Source organism: Conger conger, chromosome 9 (genome assembly GCF_963514075.1).
Source record: "Conger conger chromosome 9, fConCon1.1, whole genome shotgun sequence".
NCBI classification, from domain to species: domain Eukaryota; kingdom Metazoa; phylum Chordata; class Actinopteri; order Anguilliformes; family Congridae; genus Conger; species Conger conger.
In genome coordinates this window covers 12,132,370-12,154,461 of record NC_083768.1, presented here as the reverse complement: position 1 = coordinate 12,154,461, position 22,092 = coordinate 12,132,370, and the positions used below count along the sequence as shown (strand labels likewise).

At 39.5% G+C, this 22,092-nt stretch overlaps 3 long non-coding RNA genes across 3 annotated transcripts; all 3 read right to left on the bottom strand.

Moving 5' to 3' along the window:
- Positions 1-588: 588 nt before the first annotated feature.
- Positions 589-4,508, bottom strand: LOC133137353 (uncharacterized). Its single transcript, XR_009709597.1, has 3 exons — positions 4,405-4,508; positions 2,450-2,533; positions 589-2,297 (listed from the first exon to the last, which is right to left on the bottom strand). It is a non-coding gene; the product is annotated as an uncharacterized LOC133137353 (long non-coding RNA).
- A 482-nt stretch (positions 4,509-4,990) lies between these two features.
- LOC133137352 (uncharacterized) lies at positions 4,991-10,596 on the bottom strand. Its single transcript, XR_009709596.1, has 5 exons — positions 10,272-10,596; positions 9,468-9,569; positions 7,613-7,696; positions 6,558-7,460; positions 4,991-5,502 (listed from the first exon to the last, which is right to left on the bottom strand). It is a non-coding gene; the product is annotated as an uncharacterized LOC133137352 (long non-coding RNA).
- Positions 10,597-12,873: 2,277 nt separating this feature from the next.
- On the bottom strand, positions 12,874-15,403 carry LOC133136466 (uncharacterized). The gene is made up of 3 exons (XR_009709532.1): positions 15,153-15,403; positions 13,182-13,265; positions 12,874-13,025 (listed from the first exon to the last, which is right to left on the bottom strand). It is a non-coding gene; the product is annotated as an uncharacterized LOC133136466 (long non-coding RNA).
- Between the last annotated feature and the right edge of the window lie 6,689 nt (positions 15,404-22,092).

Sequence of the window (22,092 nt, the reverse complement as noted above, 5' to 3'; positions counted from 1 at the left end):
ATGTCCAGTTAGTGTCAATAATTACAGACCCATCAGCATTTTGCATGTTCTTTCAAAGGTGCTGGATTTATTGTTACCATACAACAAAACTACTACTTTGAAAGGAAACATCTTCTAAACAATTTCCAATTTGGATTCCTCACAGAAACACTTGATTTTATCTGCCACATTTCTCTTCACTGAACACATCTGTACCGCTCTTAATCCGTCTGTGACATCAGAAACAATCTCCACCGGGCAGGGGCAAATGTTAAGTGATTGTGTTATTCTTAGGGATGTTTTGCAGAATATGCAGGACGTACAAGCAGAGGGTTAAACATGGCCCATCTGAAATATAAGTCCATTCGTACAGGTCCCCTGTACTAATTACAGGCGTGATGCATTGGACTCGCCCACGAGTTCCAGCAATCATGCAGTTGTTCTGTCTGAAATCAGTTATGCATGGACAGCGGTCATCAATTTTCTATTTATTTATTTTGTGTGCATGTTTATGTTCTGTATTTGTTACACGTACCGGGCGTGGTACGCATAGACAGTGATATTTTTAAATATCTGGAAAACAGTCACAAAAATGTCAGTTAGATGTGACCTGTTTTCACGAAGTCTCTCAAAGTTATCTTTATTTACAATTATCACAATTATTACAATTATCACAAGTATTAAAATGAGCACCCCTGCCTGCACTGTCCCTTTAATAGTTACTTGTACTGCTGTACAGATATAACCATTGTCTGTCTCTTTGACATTTATATCTTGTTCATAGAACACTCAAAATACAATGGTCACTATCAAAAACAGTATCTTCCCCATACACTTTCCATATCTCTATTCACTAGACATTTATATCTTGTTTATAGACACTCAAAATAAATGGTCATTCCTAAACATGTGTTTATATTCTGCATCAGCATCCTCAATGCACTTTACATACTTCCCAGTATCCTCGGACATGCATCACAGTGATGAATAATTAACTTGCATATTATTGTACAGTTTAAACAATTGAACCATTTCATTAAACGTGAAACTATTGAGCCAGCCAAAAATATAAAATTAAAAGGAATGGGATACGTGGAGCCATTTACAGGACAGGATACAAAGCTATCAGCACCGAGTGCTGAATCCCGGCACATAACGTTAATTGGATAACAGAGTACGTTAATGTTAGCTAGAATAGCGGCAGTGCCAATCTGGGCTAACTTTACATCAGTAACTGAATTGATATCCAAACGAATATGAGCATATGCCCTTGGTAGCTAACATTACCGAAAACAAGCAATGTTCGCTAACTTTCCAAATTTCACAGGAAACGAACGTAGGGCTAACGTTAACTTTGCTTAGTAACGGTAAAATTAATTCAAATAAGTTATATAGTTAGCTAGCGTTCGGAGCATTCATAACATTACTGGCTAACGTTAGCTAACTTCTCGCATCTTAGTTAGCCTACATTAGCTAATTTACACCAAACTAGACAAACTGGACATTCACCAATCTGACAAACGTAAATCAAACTCTATACTGATTTTATAAAACTGAATTACACAATACATGGTGCTTGTGACACTTTACTAACCTGGAAAACAGTCACAAAAATGAAGAGTCAGTTAGACATGACCTGTATTCACGAAGTCTCTCAAAGTTATGGCGAGCCCTCGCCAAGTCCAATACCGAGACTCAACCATGTCATCTGGTGTCGTGCAATTCCTATTACAGGCAATTTAGGTAAAATCATTATCGTGAAACAAATAGACAGATTTTACCTGTAAAATAAAATTATAAGCTCGCAAAAATAACATCACTAATGTGATCACATTTTAGTGGGCATCACATATTGCACAGAGTATCTGTGAAACAGAGTTTCTACATGGAATAGATGTGTAATCACTGCATGCAAGCAGGTATTTTGAAAAGATTTTATTTGATTCCCTTTTAATTTAGTTTTATTATTTTAATTTGTATATTCGACTATTATCATTGTGTTATTTTATGTCTTCCTTGGTTTCATTAGTCCTGCTAAGCACTTTCAGCAGCATTCTGTATGAAAGGTGCTATACAAATAAAGCAATTTGAGTACATTCTGCCAAAGGAGGGAATAGAATACAGCACAGTATTTCAGACATGAAACTGTCACAGAGCCTTCATTGCACTGAATTTGGGGATCGGACAGCCCAAACTCGCCGGGACATTCAGAAGCACCCAAGACACTCAGCAGGTGGTTTTTCCAGTTTCTTCAGTGAGTTTACACTGCCTCCCCCTAAGACGTAAATTGGGCACACTTTCCTCCGCTCTTCCATGAACTGAAATGAGGAAAAAATAGATCTGTTAAAGAACAACAAAGCCTGTTCTGTACCTGAAGAATAAACATTCACAAGGAACCCAGTTTGGGATATTTCTGTTGGTGATCGTCTGCAAAACCACTGAGAGTAGTGTGCCAGGAGAGCTGGTGTACCTGATTTACTTGCAGTTGCGTAACGCAGTGAATGTCGAGGCCGGACTCAATCCCTTTATTGCAAACAGCACAGTTGATTTTTGGCTTTAGGAAAAGGGATAAACAACCAATTAGTTGAAGAGGTCGTGCAGTAGAAAGTCTGAATGAATTAAAAGGTGTATTCGCACCTCTTCAAGCTACGCATTTCCCCGTCCCTCCCTACCTCCCTGTAAAGCTTAATTGTTGTCTTTACCTGCGATATTTACTTGTGTATTACGATGTTTTATTTGGCTAGGTAAGCATTGTTTGGATAGGTAAACGGTTCATACATTGTTCATACATTTGCGTGTTGCGGTACTATGATTTAAAAATTAAAAAAATAATTAATTGATCAAATAGGCCCTGGTCCTTATCTTTGTTGTGCAGGTAGCAGTTGAAATTGCACTCCCCTCTAGGGTCTTTCAGTGCACTTATCCTTGGGGATGGGTATGCACTTTGTTGTACGTCGCTCTGGATAAGAGCGTCTGCCAAATGCCATTAATGTAATGTAATGTAGATTATTGAACTGACGCATTCATCAAAACTCGACAATTATACTGCAAGTGGCCAATGAGCTGCAGCTGGAGCTGCAACTTCTTTACTAACCAAATTGCACAGCCTTTTGCATTTCGACTTTATTTATTTAAGTTTAAAGGTACAATAGGTAGGATTTTTGTGTTAAAACATTGTTACAAGCCCATTGTGAATCTCTTCCTATCATTGTCACTACTGTTGACGGCCCAACACTCTGTACCAAAACATTGTATAACTGTACAATAATTCAAACTCATTGGTTGGAAATTGCTTCTAATTGCCACAGCCAATGCCGTTTCAACTTCAGCTCATTTACAGAGAAGGGCGAGGGATGAACAGTGTTGTGGTTTGAGCGTGTTTGTTGCTGCTATTCTATTGACCGTTAGTCCAAAAGTCCAAAATGACCTATTGTACCTTTCAGTCACAAATTGTACAAGCCCAGTGATTTAGCATTATGCAGTCTGCACTTGATTACATACTACTGTTCAAGAAATCCATGCATCACCAGGACATAAAATCGCCCCATCAATTTAAGTAAACACTTTGTTTTGTACACATAACCTCAGAGTAATGTGACCGTATAAATGAAAGAAGTTATAAATGTTAAGTCAGCCTTTATTATGTGAATGACCCCTACATCAGTGTCATTTGCTGTTCCGGATACTTAGCACTTAAAATCAACAGAGAACATAATCTGTGTAAGGTTTTTCCAAAGTTAGTGGCCTGTTTAGATGAAATAGCAGGTACTGCCCAACACTGTTCCTGAAGTTCTACTGTCCTGCAGATTTTGAGTTTAACCCAATTTTGGCATACCTGATTCTACTAATTGGCAGCTCAATAAGATCTCTAGCTGTTGAATGAGGTGTGTTTTGTAATGGTTGGAGTGAAAACATACAGGAGGGTAGATCTCCAGAAACAGGGTTGGTTGAATTAAGGGTATCACTTGAGCCTTCGGCACACAAACATTCCTTATCACAGTTATGTAAATCCTTCTGTATTTGGTTCCATCTCTGTACCGAAGGGTCAGAGGTATACCTTGGCACTGCCAGGTGTACTACAATGCCCTGTGGCTTCAGTACCACACTTGGTACCTGTAAAGTGTTTTTTTATAGCAACGCTGTTGTGTTACGTAGCCATCCTTCTTTACTACTTTGTCCTCGTTCGGTCCCTGGCTTCTGTTGTTTTACTGTTTATTGTTTTTAATTGCTTTTAGCCCTTTTATTTTCTCTCTTTTTTAAATTATCATATATTGTTTTATTGTTTATTGTTATTCCTGTAGCACAGTGGTCCTCATTCCTGGCACTCACTCTTGGACCCTATTATTCTTTCATTGCTAACATTTGAATCCTTAAATTCTTGCTGCATGGCTTCTGTTGTTTTGACCCCCGTCCAGTACAACTTACCCTTCGGTCCATAAATGGGCAGTCATCTCGATGTGTGGTCTTTTCTGTTTTTGTGCAGGTGGTGACTTTCAAGTGAAGCTCAATGTAAAATGGACCAGATTGCTAGGCCATAGTAAAATACATATATAACAAAGTTGACAAAACGATAACACAAAATTACATTTAGTTTGCAGTTGCAAAAAATTTGTGAACGATGACCTTCCCTTTGCAGTGCCAGGAAGGTTACTGATTTGAAAATGGTCTACAAAATTTTTGCGTTTCTCTGAATCCATGACAGTCAAAAGCAATGTTAGAATTCTACTTGCACAAAGCCATGACAGATCTGATACATGTTTTTCTGGGGGGTTTTCTGTTCACTATGCATAATTCTTTCAAAGTTATAGTATGGAGCCCAGAAAATCATTTTTACATTTTTACAGCTCACTTTCAAGAACCTAACCATTTCCAAATCTCTGCTCAAATTGTGCAATTTAAATATATTTTGGACAGATGATTGGTTGAAAGTGCAATCTGAATATGGAAATAATGTGGCTGTATATGAATGTTTTTAACGTGGTGTAACAGTTAGCAAAACAACTTTTCAAAATTGATTTGATCTGTTTATTACCAGTCAGGATCAGATTGCCCTTGACATATACTGTCAATAAAGTATGATAAACACCAGGACTTTAAAAGGGAAACACAAAATATTTACACTCTAAACACTCAATATAAAATCTTAATCGCCTTCAGATTAACAAGGCACTTACTTTAACAGAGATCAGCACCACAAAGCTGACTTTAACAGAGAGATTAAGACCAGAAATCCATACCTCTGAATCAGGAAGGAAGCCAAGGAAATTAACATGCTTTGAGGATTTTTCATTGCAGTGTTGAATTGCCTTGTCAACAGCATCCTTGTATATACCAGTGAGTGTGTGATAATCCTGCTGACCCTCAGTAGAGATCAGCAGAACTCCAGCGATGAGCAGCAGGATGAGCAGTGAGCGACACATATTCCTGTCAGTGTTGGACTGGTCACTCTGCTGTGTCTCAAATGTTCTGTATTTGTTACACGTACCGGGCGTGGTACGCATAGACAGTGATATTTTTAAATATCTGGAAAACAGTCACAAAAATGAAGAGTCAGTTAGATGTGACCTGTTTTCACGAAGTCTCTCAAAGTTATCTTTATTTACAATTATTACAATTATCACAAGTATTAAAATTATCACCCCTGCCTGCACTGTCCCTTTAATAGAGTTACTTGTACTGCTGTACAGATATAACCATTGTCTGTCTCTTGACATTTATATCTTGTTCATAGAACACTCAAAATACAATGGTCACTATCAAAAACAATATCTTCCCCATACACTTTCCATATCTCTATTCACTAGACATTTAGAACTTGTTTATAGACACTCAAAATAAATGGTCATTCCTAAACATGTGTTTATATTCTGCATCAGCATCCTCAATGCACTTTACATACTTCTCAGTATCCTCGGACATGCATCACAGTGATGAATAATTAACTTGCATATTATTCTATAGTTTAAACAATTGAACCGTTTCATTAAACATGAAACTATTGAGCCAGCCAAAAATATAAAATTAAAAGGAATGGGATACGTGGAGCCATTTACAGGACAGGATACAAAGCTATCACAGCGCCGAGTGCTGAATCCCGTTGTCTCTACAACAACGGCACATAACGTTAATTGGAGAACAGAGTACGTTAATGTTAGCTAGAATAGCGGCAGTGCCAATCTGGGCTAACTTTACATCAGTAACTGAATTGATATCCAAACGAATATGAGCATATGCCCTTGGTAGCTAACATTACCGAATTTCGCCTCAAACAGGAAAACAAGCAATGTTCGCTAACTTTCCAAATTCCACAGGACACTAACGTAGGGCTAACGTTAACTTTGCTTAGTAACGGTAAAATTAATTCAAATAAGTTATAGAGTTAGCTAGCGTTCGGAGCATTCATAACATTACTGGCTAACGTTAGCTAACTTCTCACATCTTAGTTAGCCTACATTAGCTAATTTACACCAAACTAGACAAACTGGACATTCACCAATCTGACAAACGTAAATCAAACTCTATACTGATTTTATAAAACTGAATTACACAATACATGGTGCTTGTGACACTTTACTAACCTGGAAAACAGTCACAAAAATGAAGTCAGTTAGACGTGACCCGTTTTCACGAAGTCTCTCAAAGTTATGGAGAGCCCTCGCCAAGTCCAATACCGAGACTCAACCATGTCACAGGGCCATCTGGTGTCGTGCAATTCCTATTACAGGCAATTTAGGTAAAATCATTATCGTGAAACAAATAGACAGATTTTACCTGGAAAATAAAATTATAAACTCGCAAAAATAACATCACTAATGTGATCACATTTTAGTGGGCATCACATATTGCACAGAGTATCAAAAATTCATGAATGACTTGAGCAAGTAAAAATTTGTTTCCCTCCTTCGGAAAAACAAAATGTGTTTGCTTGCCCCCCCAAATCCGAAGATTAATTTACTGTGGTAAACACTGTAATCTGTACCTATTTAAAGTTCCAACAGTCAAACCTTCAACAGTCCAAGTTCCAAGTTCCAAGAGTCAAATTTTCTACATGGAATAGATGTGTAATCACTGCATGCAAGCAGGTCTTTTGAAAAGATTTTATTTGATTCCCTCTTAATTTAGTTTTATTATTTTAATTTGTATAATCGACTATTATCATTGTGTTATTCTCTGTCTTCCTTGGTTTCATTAGTCCTGCTAAGCACTTTCAGCAGCATTCTGTATGAAAGGTGCTATACAAATAAAGCAATTTGAGTACATTCTGCCAAAGGAGGGAATAGAATACAGCACAGTATTTCAGACATGAAACTGTCACAGAGCCTTCATTGCACTGAATTTGGGGATCGGACAGCCCAAACTCGCCGGGACATTCAGAAGCACCCAAGACACTCAGCAGGTGGTTTTTCCAGTTTTTTCAGTGTGTTTACACTGATTACATCTAAGACGTCAATTGGGCACACTTTCTTCCGCTCTTCCATGGACTGAAATGAGGAAAAAATAGATCTGTTAAAGAACAACAAAGCCTGTTCTGTACCTGAAGAATAAACATTCACAAGGAACACAGTTTTGGATATTTCTGTTGGTGATAGTCTGCAAAACCACTGTGAGTAGTGTGCCAGGAGAGCTGCTGTACCTGATTTAGTTGCAGTTGCGTAGCGCAATGAATGTCGAGGCCAGACCCAGTCCCTTTATTGCAAATAGCACAGTTGATTATTGGCTTTAGGAAAAAGGATAAACAACCAATTAGTTGAAGAGGTCGTGCAGTAGAAAGTCTGAATGAATTAAAAGGTGTATTCGCACCTCTTCAAGCTACACATTTCCCTGTCCCTCCCTACCTCCCTGTACAACTTAATTGTTGTCTTTACCTGTGATATTTACTTGTGTATTACGATGTTTTATTTGGCTAGGTAAGCATTGTTTGGCTAGGTAAACGGTTCATACATTGTTCATACATTTGCGTGTTGCGGTTCTATGATTTAAAAATATTGTTTTTAATAAATTGATCAAATAGTCCTTATCTTTGTTGTGGAGGTAGCAGTTGAAATTGTACTTCCCTCTTGGGTCTTTCAGTGCACTTATCCCTGGTTATGGGTATGCACTTTGCACTTTGTTGTACGTCGCTCTGGATAAGAGCGTCTGCCAAATGCCATTAATGTAATGTAATGTAGATTATTGAACTGACGCATTCATCAAAACTCGACAATTATACTGCAAGTGGCCAATGAGCTGCAGCTGGAGCTGCAACTTCTTTACTAACCAAATTGAACAGCCTTTTGCATTTGGACTTTATTTATTTCAGTTTAAAGGTACAATAGGTAAGATTTTTGTGTTAAAACATTGTTACAAACCCATTGTGAATCTCTTCCTATCATTGTCACTACTGTTGATGGCCCGATGCTCTGTACCAAAACATTGTATAACTGTAAAATAATTCAAACTCATTGGTTGGAAATTGCTTCTAATTGCCACAGCCAATGGCGTTTCAACTTCAGCGCATTTACAGAGAAGGGGGCGGGATAAACAATGTTGTGGTTTGAGCGTGTTTGTTGCTGCTATTCTATTGACCGTTAGAAGTCCAAAATGACTTATTGTACCTTTAAGTCACAAATTGTACAAGCCCAGTGATTTAGCTTTTTGCAGTCTGCACTTCATTACATACTACTGTTAAAGAAATCCATGCATCCCTTTGAAAAATCACCAGGACATACAATTGCCCCATCAATTTAAGTAAACACTTTGTTTTGTACACATAACCTCAGAGTAACGTGACCATGTAAATGAAAGAAGTTATAAATGTTAAGTCAGCCTTTATTATGTGAATGACCCCTACATCTGTGTAATTTGCTGTTCCAGATACTTAGCACTTAAAATCTACAGAGCACATGATCTGTGTACGGTTTTTTCCAAAGTTAGTGGCCTGTTTAGATAAAATGACAGGTAAAGCCTTTTCATCTGCTAGGCCAGGACTGCCCAACACTGTTCCTGGAGTTCTACTGTCCTGCAGATTTTGAGTTTAACCCAATTTTGGCATACCTGATTGTACTAATTGGCAGCTCAATAAGACCTCTAGCTGTTCAATGAGGTGTGCTTTGTTAGGGTTGGAGTGAAAACATATAGGAGGGTAGATCTCCAGGAACAGGGTTGGGTGAATTGAGGGTGTCACTTATGCCTTCGGCACACAAACATTCCATATCACAGTTATGTAAATCCTTCTGTATTTGGTTCCATATATGTACCGAAGGGTCAGAGGTATACCTTGGCACTGACAGGTGTACTACAATGCCCTGTGGCTCCAGTACCACACTTGGTACGTGTAAAGTGCTAATTTTTTTATAGCAACGCTGTTGTGGGGTTATTCCTGTAGCACAGTGGCCCTCATTCCTGGCACTCACTCTTGGACCCTATTATTCTTTGATTGCAAACATTTGAACCCTTAAATTCTTGCTCTGTGGCTTCTGTTGTTTTGACCCCCGTCCAGTACAACTTACCCTTCGGTTCATAAATGGGCAGTCATCTCGATGTGTGGTCTTTTCTGTTTTTGTGCAGGTGGTGACTTTCAAGTGAAGCTCAATGTAAAATGGATCAGATTTCTAGGCCATAGTAAAATACATACATAACAAGGTTGACAAAACGAGAACACAAAATTACATTTAGTTTGCAGTTGAAAAAAATCTGTGAACGATGACCTTCCCTTTTCAGTGCCAGGAAGGTTACTGATTTGCAAATGGTCTACAAAATGTTTGCGTTTCTCTGAATCCATGACAGTCAAAAGCAATGTTAGAGTTCAACTTGCACAAAGCCATGACAGAGCCGATACATGTTTTTCTGGGGGGGGTTTTCTATTCACTGTGCATAATTCTTTCAAAGTTACAGTATGGAGCCCAGAAAATCATTTTTACATTTTTACAGCTCACTGTCAAGAACCTAACCATTTCCAAATCTCTGCTCAAATTATGCAATTTAAATATATTTTGGACAGATGATTGGTTGAAAGTGCAATCTGAATATGGAAATAATGTGGCTGTATATGAATGTTTTTAACAGTGAGCAAAACAACTTTTCAAAATGGATTTGATCTGTTTATTACCAGTTAGGATCAGATTGCCCTTGACATATACTGTAAATAAAGTATGATAAATAGCAGGACTTTAAAAGGAAAACACAAAATATTTACACTCTAAACGTTCAATATAAAATCTTAATCGCCTTCAGATTAACAAGGCACTTACTTTAACAGAGATCAGCACCACAAAGCTGACTTTAACAGAGAGATTAAGACCAGAAATCCATACCTCTGAATCAGGAAGGAAGCCAAGGAAATTCACATGCTTTGAGGATTTTTCATTGCAGTGTTGAATTGCCTTGTTAACAGCGTCCTTGTGTATTCCAGTGAGCGTGTGATAATCCTGCTGACCCTCAGTAGAGATCAGCAGAGCTCCAGCGATGAGCAGCAGGAAGAGCAATGAGCGACACATCTTCCTCTCAGTGTTGGACTGGTCACTCTGCTTTGTGTCTCAAATGTCTCTTTCAAGTGTGTCCGTCTCTCGGATGTCCAGTGTTTAGATTGTGGTAATTTTGTTCAAGGTCCATACAAAATTGTGCTTTCACTAAAGTGAATGTAGGATATGGGTCCTGGATCAATACCCCTTGTTGATTATTAATGCTTACAGCCAGTTACAGATGCTCTAGTGGGGGAGTGGTTAGGGGTCGGGTTAACCAGCGACTCTTCACGCCCTTTAGGTTTGCCAGCCTGAGACGTGAATCTTTGCAAATGTTTGAGAGCTGTTTTCTCAGGAAAGTGTTAGATGTACCAACATTCAACTTCATATACGTTCAATACTTTCAGATTGCAGTGTGTGACACTTCATTTCAATGCTGATAATCTGTACTTTCATAAACTAACTGTGCTACTTGTGTAATTTCTCCAGTTTTTAAATCCAGTGATGTACAGTTAGTGTCTAATTACAGACCCATCAGCGCTTTGCATGTTCTTTCAAGGGTGCTGGATTTATTGTTACCGTACAACACAACTACTACCTTGAAAGTAAACATCTTCTAAACAATTTCCAATTTGGATTCCTGACCGAAACACTTCATTTTATCGGCCACATTTATCTTCACTGAACACATCTGTACAGCTCTTAACAATGGTCAAATGACCAGAGCCATATTCATAGACTTCAGGAAAGCTTTGGACACTGTGAATCACACACTCCTTCTGTCAAAACTACAACATTTTAACATCATCTGCTGCTACCACTTTCATTTAATCATACCTTCAAAATAGATCACAGTCTGTAAACATATACAAAACTCACTCAAATGCATCCCTCTGCATAGTCCCACAAGGGTCTATATTAGGGCCCTTGCTTTTTCTTTGATATATTAATCATCTCCCAGATGCTTACCCACACTCACACTGCCTTCTTTATGCTGATAATACATCTATACACACATCTGATGAGACCCCAACACAAATCACTACAAAACAGTGACATGAACACCCTCCACTCCTGGCTCAAACATATTCATCTGAATTTAAAGGTGAATAAAACAAAATGCATATTTTTGCACTCTCCACACCAGCAGTTCTCTGATCCTGATCTCATCACCATAGCAAATGAAGCCCTTGCAGTTACTCATCAGTACAAATATCTAGGCCTTACTCTGCTTTTAAACTTTTAAACCACATATTAAGAAGCTGACAAAATAACTTGATCAAACATTATTTTCAAGAAAATGTGGCCTTATCTTTTACTTTCAGCCTCATATACCTTGCTAAACTCATTCATTCTTTCTTCTGTTGCTTACTGCCTATCAGTTCGACCTTAAACTACAAATGATACTCTGGATCACATTATTTTTCCATAAAATACACACCACAACACCACAGGCACATCATTGTATAGTACTGCAGAACACAAACTCCCTTAATTTTGAAAACTATTGCATATTATCCATAACCCAGCAAAATAACAATTATGGCAATAAATTCTTCATTCTTCAATCAGGGACTTCCATCTGGGACTTCCTCCTGTTATCCATCAGTATCCATCCATACATCTAAATCCATACATACTTTCAAATATCTATTAAAATATTCATATCTCTTACCAAACCAATCATGTAACCACCAATCATGTTCCTCCATCAATTCAAATAATATACATATATTATTTTCCTTTTCTCTGTATTTTCTTTATCCTCTTTCTATACATGCTTTCTGTCAGTTTACACTTTACTCTCTCCCTTTTATTCTTTTGCTATAACTCTTCTCCTTTTCTTATTCTTCACATAAGTACCTCTCTCGGTTTTTCTGATTCTCTGTGGATGTTCTGGGTTTTGCATACACTTACTACTTATTTTTATTTCTTGTTGATGTTTGCTTGTTAACAATAACTAGATCTTACTATTAAGCTGAAAGCCATCTAAGGATCAAATACAAAAATAGCAAACCTGTGATCAGTTAATAATGTTTTTTGTACCCATTGGCAAACTTGTGACAGTCCACTTCCATCTGTTTCGACTGAATTGACAATTCTATGGCTTTTCCCATGCTGATAGATGACAAAGGGATTGTGCATTATTTTTACCTGATTTTTATATTCTAGTGGAATAGAAAGTGATAGAATGACACTATTATTCAGCAGGACATTTACCTCAGTGAGTGGCCATGTAAGAAACTCTTGCATTTGGATAGTGTTTCTCTTCCCTAAGAAAATGAGCATGATTTGGGACTCTGGAGTATTGATGGAGGAATGCTAATTTGTGCAAATTTGAAGTTCCAACACAGTCAAACCAATTTTCCTGTACAGAACAGACATGCTTCACCAATCATTGTTTGAAGCTCTCACAAAAGAGGAACAGTGTTTAATCATTGTGTATAAGCCGAGAGTACATTCATTCAAAGCAGAAAAGGGAATGCGTATTATTTCAGACAGCATTGAACCATCACAGAGCCATCACGGAGCCAGAGGTTTAGGGGGGGCGCCCAAAAGTAATACACTTCCAGGGAAGTAGCTTGGGCAGTTCTTTTTCCGATCTCTCTGAAATGATATAAAAAATAAAAAAGTATTTTAAAGAACAACAATGCCTGTTCTGTATATGATGATTAAATATTCACAAGGAATACAGTTTCAGATGTTTCTACTGTTGATGGTCTGCGTATGAGACTGTGTAGTGTGCCAGGAGAGCTGATGTACCTGATTTACTTGCAGTTGCGGAGCGCAGTGAACGTAGAGGCCGGACTCAGTCCCTTTATTGCAAACAGCGCAGTTGATAAGTGGCTTTAAGAGAAAGAAAGACAAGCAATACATTTAAGGGTAGTGGAAGGCCTGTAAGTTGCTGATGAGCTGGGACAGGAGATTTGGGACAGCAACAGTTATTATTAATTAAATGGCACAGCCTCCTGAACTGTATGTGGATGTGATTTATTTCAGACAACTCACAATGAATTAAGCAACAGTACTGTGCAAAAGTTTTAGGCACTTGTATAACATTCTGTACAGATGAGATTCTTTCAAAAATAATTCAATGTAAGGTCCTAAATAAAGTACTATACATTTTACATTACATTTGAGCAATTTGGCAGAATAGTTAAAAACTGAATCAAATCAATATTTTTTGTGATCACCCTTTGGCATTAAATCTGCATCACTTCTCTGAGATAGCCAACGCTGTCCTGCAGTTCCATAAGACAATCAGCAGGGAGGTTGTTCCAAGCATGTTGGAGAACTTGCCACAGTTCTTCTGCAGACTTTGGTTGGCTCCTTGCTTCTGATCTCAGACAGCCTTGATCAAGTTTTTATGTAAAAAGTAGTCAATTGCTTAAAGCTTTTAAATTAAATACAAAAATGTCTCTGTAAAATTACATCTCTCGGGAAATGAATATTTGGAAATCTCAAATGTGTTATTTTATCCTAACATACACAAAAACAATTAGCATATATATAATAAAGTCTAGGGTGCCTAAGACTTCTGCACAGTACTGTATATGTATTGATATTGAATGCAAATGTTTCCGTCAGCTCTGTCTCTCATCACTCCCTGTTGTAAGCCTGCCAAAACAGGGAGTGGCGACAACCCTGTGATCTAAGTGACTTTGACCGTGGAATGATTGTTGGTGCCAGAAAGTGCTGATCTCCTGGGATCAAGCACAACAGTCTCTAGAGTTTGCAGAGAATGGTGCTAAAAACAAAACATCCAGTGAGCAGCAGTTCTGTGGGCAGAAATGCCTTGTTAATGAGAGAGGTCAATGAAGAAGGGCCAGACTGGTCAAAGCTGACAGGAAGGTGACAGTAACACAGTAGCACACATTACAGCAGTGGTATGCAGAAGAGCATCTTTGAACACACAACGCATCACACCTCTAAGTGGATTGGCTACAGCAGCAGAAGACCAATAAATAAGTCTAATAAATGCCTTATAAAGCGCTCAGTGAGTGTACAATCTGCACATGCTTATAGATGCTGGAGTCAATGCTGGAGTTACCAGGTTACGAAATATTGCTCTGTCAATTTTCTCAGTGAAAACTCCAGGAGATCAGCCATTTCTAAGATACTCAAACCACCCTGTCTGGCACCAGCAATCATTCCACCGTCAAAGTCACTTCAATCACTTCAAATTCTGACATTTGGTCTGAAAAACAGCTGAACCTCTTGACCACGTCTGCATGATTTTATGCATTTAGTTGTTGCCACATGATTGGCTGATTAAACTAACAGGCTGGCGTACAGGTCTACCTAATAACATGGTAACTGAATGTATATACTTTAAGACGCGTTTGTATGGTTAAGAGGAATTGTGATACAATATTAGGCAATACTCAAAAGTGAACCCTATCACTCTTTGATTGTTATTCTTGGACATTTGAATTCTTGCTGTGTGGCTTCTGGTGGTTTGATGGTTGGCATTTATATCGCGCCTTTATCCAAAGCGCTGTACAATTGATGCTTCTCATTCAGCCATTCATACAAACACTCACACACCGACAGCGATTGGCTGCGATGCAAGGCACCAACCAGCTCATCAGGAGCATTTAGGGGTTAGGTGTCTTGCTCAGGGACACTTCGACACAGCCCGGGCGGGGGATCGAACCGGCAACCCTCCGGCTGCCAGACGACTGCTCTTACTGCCTGAGCCATGCCGTTTGAGCCCAATCCAGTACAATTTACCCTTCGGTCCATAAATGGGCAGTCATCTCGTTGTGTGGTCTTTTCTGTTTTTGTGCAGGTGGTGACTTTCAAGTGAAGCTCAATGTAAAATGGATCAGATCTCTAGACCATGAATAAAGAACACATAACAAGGTTTACAAAAAGATGAGACAGTTACATTGTGTCAGCAGTTGGCAAAAATCTGTACACAAGAAATAGAATGTCACTTTACTGTGCCAGCAGGGCTACTGATTTGCAAATAGTTCCTGGGGCGCCCCCAGTCTCATTTCGGACAAATCCCTTATTACTTATAGTCTTTCCGTAAACCTTGCGTTCATGCTTTCTCTCTCTCCCTTGCTTCCCTAATTGTTTACTGTGTCTACTTATTAATCTACTAACGTTAGATCAGGATTGGGTAATACTAACATTCTAACCATGTGTTCATGTTTCCCTTATGTTTCTTGTGCATGTCATTGACTAATTTACTAACACAGGATAGGATAGGTTTATTACTAACGATTACTAATTATCCTGTTCCATCCTCCTCACCTGCTACTCTCACGCTAATTGTCTGCACCTGTCTACACTTGCATATAAGCTCAGTGTTCATGTCATGTCTTTGCAAAATTGTTGCCTCCTGTTCGCCAGTGCACTGGTGAGTGGGTTTCCAAGCCATTGATTACCTGTTACGATCCAAGCCTGTTTACTGACCGAAGTAATTGATTTCTGTTTTGTTGACCATTGCCTGCCTGTACCACAAACTCTTGCCTGCTGTCTTTGTGCTTTTTCCCCGCGGAGCGGACTTCGGTCTTAACTCTTGCACCGCCTTCGACCCCGAGCCTGCCTACTGTCCGTCTGCACTAGTACCCCGCTGACAGCTTTCCTGGTGACTGGACTTTTTGCATGGTGTAACGATTTCGAGACTGCCTTCTGCCATGGTACTGTACTGGCTGGATTTTCTGTATGAACTTTGCTTGTTTTCGACTACGCTCATTGGACAATCCCTTAATAAAGTCCTGACGGGACTTCATCACATCTGTGTCTGAATCGTGCATTTTGGGTCCTACCCCCACACACCCGTCTCAATTGTTTTAGAAGAATCTTTCAGATTAAAGGTACAATAGGTAATTTCGGACTTCTAATGGTCAAGAGAGGAATAGCAGCAACAAACCCCTTCAAACCACATCACTGTTTATCCCTCTCCCTTCTCTGCAAAGGTGCTGATGTTGCCTGTGACAATTAGAACCAATTTTCAACCAATGAGCTTCAATTATAGTACAGTTATACAATGTTTTGGTACGGAGTGTCAGGCCATCAATTGTATATTTTGAAACCCAAATTAAAGGACTAAACACAGGCTGATGGTGAGTCAACATGTGAGTGAGCCTTTTTCAACAATAGGAAGTTGAGACAAATCTTACCTATTACCTTTTAAGAAGCTGAAAAAAAGAATTTGTACTGTTCACTCTGAATAACCAGTCTTCCTTTACATTTCTGCAGAAGTATTCTATACATTTAGCAGTGCATGAAGGCTTGACTTGGTTTGACAGTTTAACTCCCTTTCTTTTTCAAAACACAAGTGAACTCTGACCTATTGGCTGACGTTATTGTCAATCAGGACCTGAATAACGGTCATATAAATGAACAGGACATTAAAGGAAAACAATATTTGAAAAATACCAAAATAGAAGTCTGGACTAAACCTACTCTTGGAATTGGCAAGGTAGTTACAGCACTTTAGTAGAAAGATTAACACGCAAAGCTTATTCTGTCCATACCTCGGTATTACGAAGGAAGCCAAGGAAATTGAGATGCTTTGAGGATCTTTCATTGCAATATTGAATTGCCTTGTCAACAGCGTCCTTGTATATACCAGTGAGCGTGTGATAATCCTGCTGACCCTCAGTAGAGATCAGCAGAGCTCCAGCGATGAGCAGCAGGAAGAGCAATGAGCGACACATCTTCCTCTCAATGTTGGACTAGTCACTCTGGTGTGGGGCCCTGCAGTATCTTTCCTAAAGGGTAAACATTAATCCACCTCCTGACACTGACTGTGGTGTCTCTCAGAGTTGCCTGTACCATGAGGGGTCCGAATCTGTCTGGTGTTTCATACAAGAACCCTATCTCCTATCTAGTTGAAGGGTTCTTTAGCAGGTAAAATTGTTCTTTGTCTGGTTGTTTTCACACTTCATACCCTTGATAGAGGGCTCCATGAAGAAGTTCTAACAGCCAAATAGCCCTTTTTTTCTAAGATACATCAATAGTATATTGATTGTGTGAATTTACAACCTGGTTGTGTGATCAGCTTTCTGTTCCTGGTCAAGGTATGAACATTTTTGTTGATGTAAGGCTATGCTAGTGTGCCATATTTTCTTGTTTTTATTTCCACTCAGTAAGCACTTTATGTATTTATTAGGCTTATTTTTTAGACTTAAGTCTTCTGCTCCTGTAGCCTGTCCACCTAGTGGTCGACATGTTGTGTGTTCAGAGATGCTCTTCTGCATAACACTGTTGTAATTTGTGGTTATTTCTGGTACTGTCACCTTCCTGTCTGGCCATTCTCCTCGGACCTCTCTTATTAACAACATTAAGTGTGTTTCTGCCCACAGAACTGCTGCTCACTGGATGTTTGCACCATTCCCCGGCAAACTATACAGACTGCCGTGCATGAAAATTCCAGGAGATCAGCAGTTTCTGAGATACTCAAACCACCCTGTCTGGCACCAACAATCATTCCACAATCAAAGTCTCTTAGGTCACATTCTTCCCCCGTTTTTATGATTGATGTGAACATTAGCTGAAGCTCCTGACCCATATCTGCATGATTTTATGCATTGCACCGCTGCCACACGATTGGCTGATTAGAGAAGCACATGAATATGTCTCTGTGCAGGTGTTCCTAATAAAGTGCTCAGTGAGTGTATTTCTAAGCAAGTTGTATGCTGGGTTAAGCTAATTGTATTCTAGCTTAAACCAGCCTATGCCGGTCAAGCTGGTTTAAGGTGTATCCGAAACTTTTTGCTGGTTTGACCAGCTTCCACCAATCATTGTGAAAAGCATTTAATGACTGAAAACAAGCAGCCCTAGTAGAGTACATTCAGGCAAAGGGAAGGTAGCACAGTATTTCATATGACATTAAACCACCACAGAACCATCATGGTTCTAGAGGTTCAGGAGGTCCTGGAGGTCCTGTGGGTGGTCCTTGAGGGGTTATTTCTGGTGGAAGAACTGAAATTTCTGGTCTGGGTGCTGTCGGTTCAGCAGCTAGTACTTTGTGTCCAATGCACTCATTTTTCCGAAATTCTGCTTTACTTTCTGTTGCGGAGCGCAGTGGATGAAGAGGCCGATCCGTTGGTTGTTGCAAACAGCGCAGTTGATACGTGGCTTTAGGAAAACGAAAGAAACACCCAATTAGTGGAAGGGGTAGTGGAAGTCGCTGATGAGCTGGGACAGGAGATTTGGGACAGTAACTTCATTACAGCTTTTTGAGGGTGGACATGCTTTAGCTCTGCTTGCCCGTTTGTCTTCAATGTTGGAGTCACAATTTGTACAAATCCTCTGGTGAAGCATGATGCAATCTAAACTCTCTTGCAGACTGCAGTTGCACAAAACCCACCAACACTCATCAGTTTATGAAATATCGCTTCATCAATGTCAGTGTTAAATGAAACACTTAACTCCAGAGTAACACTTTATTTAAGGGGTGGCCTGTAGCGTAGTGGTTAAGGTAAATGACTGGGACACGCAAGGTCGGTGGTTCTTATCCCGGTGTAGCCACAATAAGATCCGCACAGCCGCACAGCCATTGGGCCCTTGAGCAAGGCCCTTAACCCTGCACTGCTCCAGGGGAGGATTGTCTCCTGCTTAGTCTAATCAACTGTACGTCGCTCTTGATAAGAGCGTCTGCCAAATGCCAATAATGTAATGTAATTTTGTACACATAACTTCAGAGTAATGTGTATAAGTGACAGGTGTAGGATAAACACATGCAATGTAAGAAATATGACTTTGTGTATAATCAACCTTAATTATGAGAATGACCTCACTATCAGTGTCCAATTCTTTTCCTATCCTGGTCTGTTTGGATGAAATGGTTGGCTACCCATTCAGTGACTCGGCGAGTTGTTTAGGGTGAATCCACTTCAGTGTTTTACTCTGCTTTCAGCATCCAAACATTCTACAACATCACAGATACTATATGTAAATACTTCTGTGTTTGGTTCCATATTCACAAGGCCTAAGAGCAGGGGTGTCAAACTCCAGTCCAACTGGAGGGCCATAGTGTCTGCTGGTATTTGTGATTTCCTTTCAATCAGCAGCCAATTAAGGCCTTGAGAACAAGGTGTGTGGACTCTTTAGCCAATGAAAGACTAAAGATTTGCATCTCTCGTGCTGCAGCACCCCAGGACTGGAGTTTGACACCCCTACCTTAGAGGTATGCTTGGGCACTGCCAGGTGCCTGTTGCTCTCAATACCACGCTCACTACCTGTAAAGCGTTACGAGCGTAGCCCTTGAAATGGCCACTGGGTATGGATGTTGATGAATTCTGTCTGGTCTAGAGTCAAGTGAAGTGGGAGTGTGCAGCTACATTCCCATGGGGCAACAGTATCTGTAATGGTCTGTGGCTTCCTTTCAATCCTCCTATAATTAAGGCTTTGAGGTGCAAGGTGTGGGTTAATTCGCCAATTAACGCTGTACATGCAACATGCTGAGTGCTGAGAACTCCCCAAAAGCCAGAGAACACTGCTGCCCTCCAGGACTGGATGTTTGACACCTGTGATGTAGGCAATATTCAAAAGTGTTTGATTGTTGGCATTAGACCATGTGGATTCTTGCTGCGTACCTTCTGTTGGTTTTTCATTCCAACTTACCCTTCGCTCCATGAACTGGCAGTCATCTCAATGTTTGGGTTTTTTTTTCAAGTGAAGCCCGATGTAAAATGGATCAGGTCTCTAGACCATGCATGGAAGAAAAAAAAAAAACACATACCGTCTAAAAAACTGTCAACGAGAAATAGAATTTCACTTCACTGTGCCATCCATCCATCCGTTGTCTTAATCGGACCATAGTACTCTTTTCCAGTCTTAATTCCAAAGAGGTTTGGCAAACTTGGCATTGTTTATTGTGCTGAGTAAGGGCTGTCTTCGTGCCTCCGTTCCAAAGAGTTTGCCGGTATGGAGGTGGCATTTTGCGGTTCTTTTTTAGACGTGGTGAACCCAAGATGCAACCAATCTCTGCCATTCCTTGGGTGCTTCGTGGCCTTCCTCACTGTCTGCCTCACCATCCTTTTGGACAACGTACATTGACAATGAGTCCTCTCCCTGGCAAGTTTGCAACCATTCCATACGTTTTACATTTTATATTATTGCCGCCGACAGTGCTAAGTGGTATATTTAACCGTTCATGTATTCTTTCGTACCCATTAGCTGACTTCGACAGCACTTTTTTCCTGCTGATGATGGGTAGTAAACCTCTCTCATGTCGTTGTCATTTTTATACTTACAGTGAAACAGTAATGGAATGACACAATATAGTTCCTTTAGACCAGGGGTCACCAACCTTTTTGAAACTGAGAGCTACTTCATGGGTACTGAGTCATACTAAGGGCTACCAGTTTGTTTTGTCACGCGCACAATACTGACCTTTGAACTAGAGTAGATCACCTTAACTTATCTAAACTTCATGTATAATAAACATATTTTTAAGAAATTTTTAAATCTAGATAAATGCAAGCGTGATTAATAAAAAATAGCAACAGAATAACATAAAATTTTAGATGCAGCTCACTAGTGAGTTGTGCTATTTTTAGAACAGGCCTGCGGGCGACTCATGTGGTCCTTGGGGGCGACCTGGTGCCCGCAGGCACCGTGTTGGTGACCCCTGCTTTAGACGATGATTAACAAAATGAAGGCAATTGTATTACCAATTTCACTTCGTTTGATTTTATTTACAATAATTTGTAGGGGTGCCAATAATTTTGACACCTACGGTTTTTTGAAGATGAAAAAGATAACTTTATGTAAAAAAACATTTCCATGTTTTGAGAGTAAATCTATTGAAATAAAAGTATATAATTTTCCCATATGTTTGAACATAACATATAGATTATTCTCTGTGTTGTTTATAATATGCAGCCTTAAAACTTTTATCTATTTTTAGAGCTCACTGTATCTGATAGTTCAGTGGCGATGAAGTGAGACGAAGAGCCATACACATTCGGTGCCATAGATTGCAATGTTACTGCTCTGAAAAAGTGTTGGCGCCCTCTGCTGTTCACATGAAATCACCACATCATTCTCCAAACGGCAGGTGATAACAGAGCGTGGTTCCAGTGTGTGTTTTCTGCTTGGATTCCAAGTTGTTTTTAATTCTTCTGCGTGTTTAGTAGACCATGGGTTGCAGTCGATGCTGAAACAAAGAATACCAGGATCCTGTTAATGTACAAGCAGCTTGGTCAAGGCTATGGATGATCATTTATGTTCTTATTTTTTAGTCAATTGTGCGTTCAAGCTATTTTTGGAATCGAATAATGATCGTGATTACGATTTCAAGCTTCCTGTAAGTCGCCTGTCAAATTTGAAATGTAGTGGTTGAAGTTTGTTTAGATAAAAAGATGATTCGTTAAAGTACCGGTAGCGGTGAAATCAAAACAGAAAACAGTGCTCTCAGAACCTAACGAGGAAGGAGGAAGTGTCAGTTTAAGCGTACTGTGGATAATACATACCGTTTACCTTAGTTTGCTGTTATGGCAGCTTTTCTCTTAAAGATGCTGAACCAGTGACGTCTCCACATTAGGGGTCGGTGGGGCCCAGCCCCACCACTAGATGGCGGTATTGCGTTCTTATCGCTCATTGATGTTCTTTTATCAAGCACTGCAGTTCAATTAAGTAAATTCGTTTGAAATACGGACCCCTCCAAAAGTATTGGAACAGCAAGGTCCGTTCCTTTGTTTTTCCTACA